We start from the raw sequence: 12,432 nt of genomic DNA, 5'->3' as shown, positions 1-12,432 counted from the left end.
ACGTCTTTCATTAAGGGTGCCAAATCAGAAAACAGGTCACGTTTTTATGAAATAAAGTTAACGTTAATAACTATTTTTGCCGCGAACGGATTTTGGCGATTTACATACTAAACGAATCGGAAATTCCCTAAGATTTGTTTAATATGCTATACATTAGTATCCCTTTATTTGTAAATGGTTAAAATTCATGAAAACTTTAAGCGTTTCTATTTTCCCATGCATTTGTTCAGTCCATTTGTGTGCTTTCCCGAACAGAACTGTCAATAACGAGCAACTTATCGACGAGCTACGAAGGGGAAATCGTAGGATGTAAAGTCACCGTGAACAAAGGAAAAGAAGAAGAATGAAGGGGAATACTTGCCTAGAGTATAAACAGTGGATCTCACTGAGGCAAACTTTCATTCGGCATCGGACTGTTGAGTAATCCAGTTCACTTTGCTTTCGCTGCGCTTCGATCTAAGATTGGACCCCACCAGTGGTAATTCAACTTGGATATCGTCGTGTGATTTTTCCAGTTCGTTTTTCGCGTTATTTGTATCGTGTGTTTTTTCCGCGTCATAAATTGGACGCTTCGCACAGTGTGTGATGAGCAAGAAGAAGAGGAAGGCTGGCTCGAGCCCTGCAAAAAACGAACGCATTGCCAGGGGCAATAAAATTTCGAGGCAAGCGTCATCAGATGATGCACGCGATGTTGGTGCAGTGAAAAGCGCTCGCACTGAACCGAGCCTTCGCATCGAACAACAGCGAAGTAGGCGACTACGGCGCGTCGGTCGAAAATGTAAACGCCGTTACCCAGGCAGCATAAAGCTCCCCCCGCTGGTGGTGAAGGCGGTTGCTCTTGACAAACTCATCAGCGAATTCGCATCGATGGGTGTTACAGCAGAGTACTAGCTGTGTGGCATAATTCAGTCTTTTTCCAAGCAGTGAACATTGTTTGTTTTCCGTCATCATAAGGGCTTCGATGGTGTTTTTGACATTGCATGAATGTATTAAGCTGACTTTATGGCGAAGCAGGCGTTAAGATTGTACCAAGCATCTTGAATATCGTACTGGAATGTTACAAGTTATTTGGGTCCGCGTGCCAGTCGCAAAACTGCCTACAACTAGGATTGCATTTGCACTAGTCTTGATCATAATGAAGCAATGCTACTGTTTTCGAGGTTGTTGATATTAAAAAAAGAGTTCATTTCGCTTGTTTAATCACCAAGAAAGTGAATGTCGTTCTGGAATTTTGTATGTGATTAGGTTTCGCTTGCCAGTAGCAAAACTTCCTCCACTAGGAAGCTGCGCTCATCTCGAGTATGAGAAAGTAATGCATTTTTTTTCGAGGCCAGTAATATAAACAGAAATGTTTCTTTTGAGAATAGCGCAAAATGATGAGAAGTGTTTATATTCCTAGTAGTTTCAAGCCACCAATGTATGACTCTGTATGCATGCTATGGCGAACGCTTGTTTGGCGCTTGGTTTACGTTGTACGAACGACGCCTAGAGGTGCAATTTCACTGAGGCAATACTAAATAACATGTAGCATGATATTTGAGGGGCATAGAATGCAAGGGGTGTAAGTGACTTGATCGATTTCTCTTCATCAACTTTTTCTTTAGTTAATAACTCAACTGCAAAAACGTTCCAATTTAAGTTTGCTATAGAATCTGCTATAGGTTCTGACCTATCTTCCACATTGCCAAATACAGTACGGAATGTATTTGCAGCTAAGTTATGACCAAAAGAGAGAGAGAGAGTCGATGTAGAGAAATCGATCAAATCACTTACTAAGCCCCTAATTTGATACCTGCAAGTGTTGTCATTGTTGTTGTTTCCTCGCGGTGCTAAAGATATATTGATATAATCGACTGTAACCGAGTCTGTCAATTGCGAAAATGGCCACCGGAAAAGCGATCGAGGTATATTTTTAATGCATTGACATGAAATAAATTGCGACATACGATCAGCTAGTGTATTGTTTTGTGAAGGTAAGAATGACTCATCAGTCAATTATCGTCAACTGATTCTACAATGAAAAAAACCTTTCAGAGATTGTTCTATAAAGCAGTCGTTTCTAAAATTTCACAGCATTATAGAATGATATCCGAAGGTTTAAACAAACGACTTTTATAACATAACAGCGTAGTTCTACGTCAACAATGCGGTCGTATCTTGGACACAACCTTCTATAATTTTTTTCGATGGTTTATATGCATTTCAGTGCGAAAAAAGCCTATTTGCGTCTCAATTATCCACTTCTGAAATCATTCTCTTCCTCCCATCAAATGCTCTAAGTTTTTCTGAGTGTTTGAATGACATGATTTCTAACAGCAACACGTTTCGACATGCAACTAAAAGCACCAAACAGCCACGAGCAACCGAAAAGGCAAACTGTCCCGTCGCAAAGCAGGGAAACAAAAGGAAATTGAACGGTGAATGGCGTGGATTTGAGTTATTTTCTTGGGAAAAACTTTTTTTATGCGGTCCCTATCTACCGCACAAAAAAAAGTTGTTTTAAAAAGGTGTACCGAACACGATTTTTTGAAGCTACTGGTGAAGTTTTGCACGATTTTTTTTTGCCTGTATATATATGTCGACTGGTAGTGACAAAATTTTGTTCGTTTGTTTACATGTTGGAATCAATATGGCAGATAATCGTAGAATCGATTCATGAAAAACAGGACGGAGGCATTCAAACGGATTTTTTTTTCCGACAAAGAAATGTCGATTACAATTCCAACCGGATTGCACCCCCGTGGCTCTATGTGGTGGAATGTGCGAGCGCCCTGCAAAACTGGAGTTACGCGTCAGATGGAATGCATTTCCCAGCACAATTCACAGATTATCCCAGTTCTACTTGTGCATTTTGTGCTGGCTGGCAGGAAAAGCCACGCGTATTGGTTTGGTGGTTATTGCATCCTCTCCACTGTGGCACACCCACCGAATGATTCAGTTTTTTTCCTCCTAAACCCGGGGGTGTTGTACTTGCCACAAGCATACCACAATTTCGTTCACCACTTGTACTTGTTCGGTGATTCGATTGGGGAGAATGGGGCTCCCAATGATTTTGCAAGGAAATTATATTGACGCTCTTCTCGGTGAATTGGTTTGCTGCGGTTTAATTATGAAAATTCGGAATTTTGTCGATGTTAATCTTCATTGTAATCGGAGCTTAAACACATTATCCCGGTGAAGGTTTGTAAATGAATGGTGATGAACTATGACCAAAAAGTGTTTAAAATTAGGTTGGGGAAAAAATCCATTATTTTTGCGTGAAATTCAAAACCTTATTTAAGAGGTTTCGGATTGTCCGATTTGGATAGAATATACATCGTCTTGTTGTATAATTTATTATAATTTGAAAGGAGGAGGCGATCTAGCGTAGTGGTAACATCCATGCCTCTCACGCTAAAGGTCACGAGTTCAATTCTCACTCCCGACATTCTTCCAAAAATGGAAGTAAAAAGTGACGAACCAGCCAAATGAGTTGAAAATCACTATAATACAGATAAAAAAAAGACGGGTGGGTAATGTCGGGGACATAACCGGAGTGACGTAGGACTATACAAAGGGGACAGCTTTTGTTAAATATATATTTTAAATATATTGTTTTATTTTCTTCTCCTACGTGAATACCTACCTATCTACCTTAAAAATGGATTAGTTTACTGTTTACTCTTCATGAATATGTTGATGGTTCTGAAAAGAACCTTTGGTGTTGTGTTTTTGTTATCACTCGATATTCCCATCTTGTTCAGTTAAACCTTCCTGTTTAGCTATTGCGTTTGCCACTCGCCACAGCTTTCACAGTTGGAAAATTTTTTCCCATCCAGCTTGGGACATGTTGTTCAGTAAATTACATTTAATGCGACGTGCCGGAGAAACACTTTGCCACTCACTGAAACTAATTGTTGCCTTGATGAGCGCCGAACCGAAGCTGCTCTGTTCTTGATGCGGGTTTTCTGATTGTCGTGAGCAGCTTTGCAAGCCAACTCGAGCACTCCGACGGCCGAAAGTCTATAATCGCTGTTAGGTATACTGGTGCTCCGGCACCAATCCGTTCGGCCTAGTTACCCTTGCGGAGCAATCAGTGAATGCGACCAACAGGGAACTGGAGACTTGCACGGTTCGAGTGAGACTTTGCCTTTCCCTTAACTTGTCCTCCTTTGTTACGTCCACGATGCCGATGCCGTACAACCACACGGGTTTACGGTTTGAAAGAAAATAAGATATTTTTTTGGGGTCCGCGTGTTTTATACTCTAGCGGTGCACACTCACAGGATAGAGACAAATCGGCAGACTCAGCCAGAGGGGCGAGTCCAACGAGACGAACGAATGAGCGTTAAAAGGGGGCGATGGCAAAAAAATACATTCATTACGATTTGTTCGCTCGTTGGATTCACATGCAGGCTAAAAAGGGTCCTTTTCAGGATCACAAAATTATCTTCAATCTAAAGAGTTTATTGTTTTGTTATCACTCGATATTCCCATCTTGTTCGGCTAAACCTTCCTGTTTAGCGATTTATTGCCACTCGCCACAGCTTTCACAGTTGGAAAATTTCTTCCCATCCAGCTTTGCGACATGTTGTACAGTAAATTACATTCAATGCGACGTGCCGAAGCGCCACTCAGTGTCGCATTGGAGGCGATTTTAACCGGTAATTGAACATTTGCGATGACAGTGGTACAGTGTCGACTTTCAATGTGGGGTCATAATTTGGATCTCTATGTTTACAAAAATGTCCAACTAAATAAGTCGCATTACATGTCCGTCCAATAAGCTAAATGTCGAACTAATTGTAAATTACTGTACTTTCAATCTGGAAACAATTCAAGAATTGGTGAAAATTGAATAATCAGGAAAGTCCCCAACTATCAATAAGCTCAGAACAACTGCCAAATTCACATACTCATCAGATCCTGGCAAACAAATGATGAAAAAATCATCAATTATTTGTGTTTTATTATTATTTTGGATAATGTTTTAGAAAGCATTGAATTGTATTTCCTAAACTCTTTTTTGGAAGGTTTAATGGCCCTGAAAAGCGCCTTGTTTTATGGAATGGTTCCAATTTAGAAAACTTAGTACTCGTGGTTTTGAAAAAAACCATTTCGATAAGTTTGTATAAAGAACAAACTTTTTTCTTCTGCTACTTGATGCCGTTTTGCGATTGCGTTTGCCACTCGCCACTCGCTGCAACTGCCTGTTGTCTTGATGTCCACCGAACTTAATTTGTTCTGTTCCGAATGCGGGTTTTCTTATCGTCGCGAGCAGCTTTGCCGGCTAACTCGATCACTTCGGCGGCCGAAACTATGTAACGCCGACTAGGTGGACTGTTGCACTGGTACTAACGCGCTCGACCTAGCTACCCTTGCGGGGAACTCCAGACCAACGCGATTCGAGCGGGATTTTGCCTTTCCCTTCACTTTTCCTCCTTTGCCATGTCCAGACATGGCTGCTTGGGTTGGTTTGTTGATGTGTTGTGATGCAAACTGATGTGGTGTACGGTTTGAATTAGAATGATCGTTACGGCATCGGAGCGGGGATTTTTAAGCTGACTGGCTGGCTCGAGAATTACGCATGTGTGAGACTGCGACCAATGTTTCGTTCATTTTTTTCTTTTTCTTTTCCAATCGTGCTCATTCTATTTCGCTGCTGCTCTGGTTGCCCGTTTTGGTCGGTACGATTTGAGGAGCACAAAATGGACCAATCAAAAATGGGCACATAGTGCATTTTGACAATGCTTGATATTTCACAATTATTCAATTATTTATCTCAAGAAAAATGAAATGTTATTCGTTATGATAGATGCGTAGATATATTTCCTATCAATTGATGCAAAAACCTTTGCGATCTATTGGGAAATGCTCGAGTTATAAGCGTTCCAAATCTTGCATTTTTTCCTACTTGTTCAGTGCCTAGATTTCCATTTCACCCCCTATATCTTCCGGTTAGACGTAGTCCTACGTCAAAAAAATAATTGAAAGGTAGTTTCATAACGCCTCTCTCATAGAAGCTGGATTAAAAAAAAGTTCGATTTTTGGGTGCCACATCAATTAACGCCAAAAAACATGATAGATCGAATTTCCATCAGCAAGCCTTGGCCAAACGAATTGAAATCGACCGATTTCGACAATATTGTGCAAAAATGATCATGGTCAAAGCGTAGTGAAGCAGCTCTAACGATGACCAAAACAGGACTAACGGCCAGGAAGGTTCTACTGTGTATTTGGTGGGACTTGAAAGAAATTATTTACTTCCGTAGTTACTTCCGTAAATTCAGATCTTTACTGTCAACAACTGGACCGTTTAAAGTTTGCGATTGACCAGGAATGGTCAGAATTGCCCAACAGAAGAGGTGTTGTGTTCTATCAGGACAACGCAAGATCACACGCGTCTGTATTGATTCACCAGAAACTCTGGGAGCTTGGTTGGGAAGTTTTAATGCATCCATCATATGGTCCGGACCTAACACCAAACGATTTCTACCTTTTACTTGCATTGCACTTGAGTGTTGAGAAATTGGTATCTAGCGAAGATTGTGAAAATCGATTACTAGAGTTTTTCGCCAAAAGGGACAAAGACTTCTATGAGAGAGGCATTATGAGGACAACTAAACCGTGCATATTTGACCCAAACCGGACAATCCGAAACATCATGAATAAAGTTTTGAATTTCATCTATATTATTTTATACAGTTCCCGTTTATATAACTTATCATACAATTGTTGATGTTATTCGATAGTGTCAAATCGAAACTGGTCTTCATTTCGTATTTTGGTTTATTCTGGTTAGCTACAAAGGTCGACTTTCGCGCAATCAGTGAAGCTGTATTGCTGTTAAATACCATTGATCTCTCGATCAGAGAATACATCTGTTAACCTAAAAACGCAAGTAATTATGTTTAATCGGATGAAATCCTACTACCAACTATCATGAACAGCGTGCATTTAGTGCATACTGCGTACTCTGATTATTGCGGCTATTTAGAGGGTGGACACGATAAAATCTGGATACACGATAAATGCAGGCATTCATATATTTTCTAAGCAATAATTTAGGACTTTAATAAAGAGAGTGCGTAGTCGAAAATTTTATGTGATTTTTGAAATGCTGTTCGTGAAAAATCAACGCATAAAGATGGGATGTATATTTTACGATCACACTGTTTCTCTTTCTGCTTTTGTTTTTGTTTCATCGTTTCATTTCTGCTTTTTTTGAAACTTTTTGTAGCAACTTCTTCATAATTAAGTCAATAACAGATCAAATTAACCTTATCAAAAAGCTTTCATTTGATTCCTAGAATGTTCCTGTACGACCGCTCCATAGAAGTGACAACATTGTGAAAAATTTTCCCTTCAGCTTTGATGATAAATAATTCAATAAATAATGGTCGCACCGCAAACCGATTTTGAAATCTCCGCTAAATTCTGTACAAGACCAATTTGTTGCTTTGACAAAATAAAATACCTTAATTTTTTTGCAACAATTAAAAAAAGGGCAAAAAACACGTTTTTTGAGTGTTTTAGAAAATCTTCTGCAATGTTGTATGTAAATATTACTGTAAGTTCTAATATTAGCAGGTAAATTTTAATAATTAGGTAAATCCTAAACTCCTGTGAACGTTCATATTGATTCGTTTAGCCTTTTATTTGAGCCGATGGATCAAATTTTGGAGTAAATTAAACGAATAGTTTATTGCAAACTGTAACAAAACTACAAAATGATATGTGTATCGCATCGGAATGAAAGACTCGTAAATTACGTACCCTTTATCTAATTTGTGTACCCGACACATTGTGAAATTAAAACAAAATTAAGGGTGGTGTCCAAGCACTAAGCAAAGCACAAATAGTTTTGATAGATTGGTGAAACAACTCTCAGCACTCTCTTTCTCAAGACTAAAGACGAATGAACTGAAAGGCTCTATAATTTAAAATAATATAAAGGGTGTGTCACATCAAATTGCATCACGGAAAAAACGCTGTAGAAATTCGCCCAGTAGACCGATCCTTTTGAAAATTTTAGACAGTAAAATAAAAACTATTAAACAACTTTTGGCATTTTCTTTTTATTCATACTTCGAGCCCAAGCCCGTATGCTCGCACCTTCCTCTTTACCCCGTCCATAAGGTTCTGTACAACGTCAGGTTGTAGTTTTTTTGAACAGAAATCCATTTTCTCTTGAAGTCCGCCTCCGATTTGACAACTTTTGGGTTCTTCCGGAGGGCCTGCTTCATAATCGCCCAATATTTCTCTATTAAGCGAAGCTCCGGCGCGTTGGGCGGGTTCATTTCCTTTGGCACGAAGGTGTCCCCGTTGGCTTCGTACCACTCCAACACGTCCTTTGAATAGTGGCACGAAGCGAGATCCGGCCAGAAGATGGTCGGGCCCTCGTGCTGCTTCAATAGTGGTAGTATGCGCTTCTGTAGGCACTCCTTAAGGTAAACCTGCCCGTTTACCGTGCCGGTCATCACGAAGGGGGCGCTCCGCTTTCCGCAAGAGCAGATCGCTTGCCACACCATGTACTTTTGGGAAACTTGGATAGTTTCTGCATGCAAATCTCCTCCGGAACGCTGAATTTGTCCTTTGCGGAGAAGAACAACAGGCCCGGCAGCTGACGAAAGTCCGCTTTGATGTAGGTTTCGTCGTCCATTACCAGGCAATGCGGCTTCGTCAGCATTTCGGTGTACAGCTTCCGGGCTCGCGTCTTCCCCACCATGTTTTGCCTTTCGTCGCGGTTAGGAGCCTTGTGAACCTTGTGTGTACGCAGGCCCTCCCACTGCTTGGTCCGCTGGACGAATGAACTTGACAAATTCAGCTTATTGGCGATATCCCGGACCGAACTTCTCGGATCACGTCTAAACTGCTTAACTACGCGCTTGTGATCTTTTTCACTGACGGAGCATCCATTTTTGCCGTTCTTCACCTTCCGGTCGATGGTTAGGTTCTCGAAGTATCGTTTTAGTACTCTGCTGACCGTGGATTGGACGATTCCCAGCATCTTACCGATGTCCCGATGTGACAACTCCGGATTCTCGAAATGAGTGCACAGGATTAATTCACGACGCTCTTTTTCGTTCGACGACATTTTTCCAAATTTACGAAAAATTGTCAGTGAAGCATGGCCAACGTGATCTATACACTCTTATCTGATTATAAGCGAAAGCTGAAGATATAATTCCTAAAAATTAAATTTCTACAGCGTTTTTTCCGTGATGCAATTTGATGTGACACACCCTTTATTATATTCGTCGTTACTTTCGGGTCGTTCTTTCCTCGACTACAATTGAACACTCGAAATTACAATTATTCTGTTTCATATTACCCGGTGCTAATCCTAGACGTGTTTAGTTGGGTCGGACTCTAAAGTCAGAACGCAACTGCCTTTCCTTTATAAACTGGTCCTTTATATAACGTTAATCAATATTGGTAATCGATTGGAAACGATTGGAGTGACAAAATAAGTAGAAATGTATCTTGAGCTATTTGGATGGCTTATCGCCATCAGCGCGCAACTCATGTTATATGATGCCTTGCTTGCGATAGTGTTTAAGCTTGGGCCTCGCATAATGGGCAGGCGGAAAACTGCTGGCATGTGCGGGCTATGTTTTCGTTTAATTTCAAACGGTTGTGTGTTGCATAATCGAATATTGACCTGTTTACCCACTGGGTGAAGCAGGTCTAGAATTGAATTAGAGATGAAATTATTTTTATACGTGCCTAGTTTATATCTCTATTCTGATTTGCTTCTGTACGTCAATGCGAGCTCTGCACTATGCTCGCATCGTGTACATTCAGAGAATGCATTCTGAGGTAAAAAAGTTGCACGTTTATTCAACACGGTAGCATAATATTTATATTTTTTTGCTGCCAGCCCACGACACACATAAACTATGACCCAAAAACGACTATATTGGGTTTTCAAGAAGGTACTCATTTTTATAGATTTTTGTGATTTCAATTTCAATCAAATCTCCCTAACTCGATATCCAGGGACCATCGAGTTATAGAGAGAAGAATGCTTGTAAAATCAATCAAAGGTGTCATGAAATCCATCGAGTTAGGGAAAATATCGAGATACAGAACATCGAGTAAGGGAGAGTTGAATGTATTTACTTTCAAAGCAATTTTTGAGCTGATGAAACAAGTTTTTGGATTAATAAGAAATAAAAATCACTCGTAGACCGTTTATCTCTCCGATGAAGTGATTATCATACAACTTCATTCAGCCGGTAAAGAGGTATCACCGTTCAAAATCTTACACCCCAAACCAGAGTTGTCAACTTTCCAGTTTTTCCTTATACAGGTCGGACTCGATTATCCGGAATATTAGACTCGATTATCCGGAAATTTTGAATAATTTGTCAAATAATTCCATATTGAATAGCTGATATGGGTATTAAATGAAAAGACTTGACTATTGCGAATGCGTGGTATATGATGAAACAACTTATTGTGGGTAATGGAAATTCAACGTTTATTTCTTACCTAGTTTTCTTCGGAATATTTTCATGATGTACTGTATTCTATTAGTCAAATCATTTCATTTGATACCGATATTGAGGGAATTGCAAGAAATACATAGTCGACCATTTAGTGGCGGCGCCCTTTTTGAATTTATGTTGTTTATTATGTTTCGTGTTCTCCATGTCAAGTCATTCAACAATTTGAGCGATGGCCAAATTGAATTTTTCAAGATAATGGAATACGTAGTTTAATAATGACAGTAGAATAAAGGTGTCTTCCAAATTTCAGATCAATCAGTCAACATTTCAAACAGTAATAAATAACAAACATTCAAACATACATACAAACAGGTCAAGCTGAATGAAACCATTTAAAAAATAATTAGTTGTTTGGGGACTGCGGCCATCTTGGAATTGGTTTTTTCATGATACCCTTATTGCAGAGGTTTTGAAAAAATATATATGGCGGCATTTTGTGGTGGCGGCCATTTTGGATTTGCATTTTTCATAAATTACTGTATTCTACTAGTCAATCCCTTTCATTTGATATACATATTGATGGTGTTCTGAGAAAATGGGTAATCCGCCATTTTGTAGCGGCCGCCATCTATGATTTACATTTTTGAAGCATGCCAGCAAAACGGCCAAAGGCAAAAAATCTCCAGTTTTTTTTTAATTTTCACTGTTTTATCCAGCATTTTCATTTTATCGATATTTGCAAGTTTAATGTTAAAGACTGCTTCTACGACTTGATTGAGGTTATCCAAACTGACTTCAAAACGCTCTTCGAGACTGTGGTTGCCTGCTTTAATATATACGGAATGCCATACAACATACCATACAGAATCCTGTAGGATATTCTGCCGACGGAGCTTATAACATAATCGGTCCCGAGAAAGTATTGGGAGCGTATCTAAGGAAAGACTGCTCAGACTTGTTCACACTAAAATGTGTGACGAACTAATTTACACGGCACACAAGATTGCTGGAATTGGTTTGAAGGTCGAGGACTCATGGCTGGCTGCGTTGGTGCTGATGGGGCTCCCTGACCACTATGAGCCTATGATAATGAGACTTGAAGCCTCGGGCTCTGCGTTGACATCAGACGCGGTGAAGGCAAAAATGTTATAAATCGTGAAGCCGCAGAATGAACCCAAGAACAGTGGCGGAGATGGTGCATTGTACGCAAATCCGAAGGCAAAACGGCAAAAAGAGTTCGAAGTTCGACGATACGTGTCACATTTGCAAGAAACGTGGTGATTTTGTAGAAAAGTGTTCTCAGGAGCAAAACCCTCAATAAACGTATGATAATCCGTTATGTAGTGGTTTTGCGATATTTTCAGATTTTCAGATCGTTAGCACTCGTTCACAGTTCCGAAAATATTAACGTTCACGGCATTCAAATACGGCGAATATCAGCCTGCCTTGCATTGACAACCTACTGCTCAAGCGAGAGTCGATAAATATGGAACAACACTATCAATGAACACCAGTGCAATGAACATCAACATCAGCTTGTCATGAAGTTCATTTTTCATTTGCATATTCATTTTCGCCATGATATTCGTAACGTCGAAATTGAAAATCATTGCGTGTTAGTGAAAATCAAAGCATAAAATTCAACGTCAACTAAATGAGAGTTAAATCGATTAATGGTGAGGGTAGCCATTTATCATACAAAATTCTTGTCTTCGACGACTTCGGCTATGGAATGTATGGTATAACTCTAGCTATATTTTATGGACCTACTCCTGATTGACCAGAAATGGCATATACCCCAATTATATGGGAAATGGGTGACAATAACAGACGAGCGGAAAACGAACATAATCTTGTTTTGATTTCCGGTTTAATGATACTGGCTATAAATGACCAGCAATCATATAAAACCCCTACGATATGGGTATTGAAAGGAAGGGCATAAACAGCGGAAGTCGAATATAGTATTCGGATGCCATTTTGGAAAAAGATAAGCCAC

The 12,432-nt window shown here is 39.8% G+C and overlaps 1 protein-coding gene across 7 annotated transcripts in view; it reads right to left on the bottom strand.

Annotated features, from left to right (window-relative positions):
- Positions 1-12,432, bottom strand: part of LOC129764402 (EGFR adapter protein-like) — a 205,003-nt gene that overhangs the window by 29,379 nt on the left and 163,192 nt on the right. The window contains exon 1 of one of the 7 annotated variants that reach the window (XM_055763434.1): positions 362-1,521. The exons of the other annotated variants lie outside the window; for them this stretch is intronic. The gene's annotated coding sequence lies outside the window, so the exon portion shown is untranslated. Of the gene's footprint in view, positions 1-361; positions 1,522-12,432 lie in introns of those variants that run through there. 7 annotated transcript variants of the gene reach the window in all.

This window comes from Toxorhynchites rutilus, chromosome 2 (genome assembly GCF_029784135.1).
Source record: "Toxorhynchites rutilus septentrionalis strain SRP chromosome 2, ASM2978413v1, whole genome shotgun sequence".
Classification (NCBI taxonomy): Eukaryota; Metazoa; Arthropoda; class Insecta; order Diptera; family Culicidae; genus Toxorhynchites; species Toxorhynchites rutilus.
This window is presented reverse-complemented; position numbering and strand designations above follow the sequence as displayed.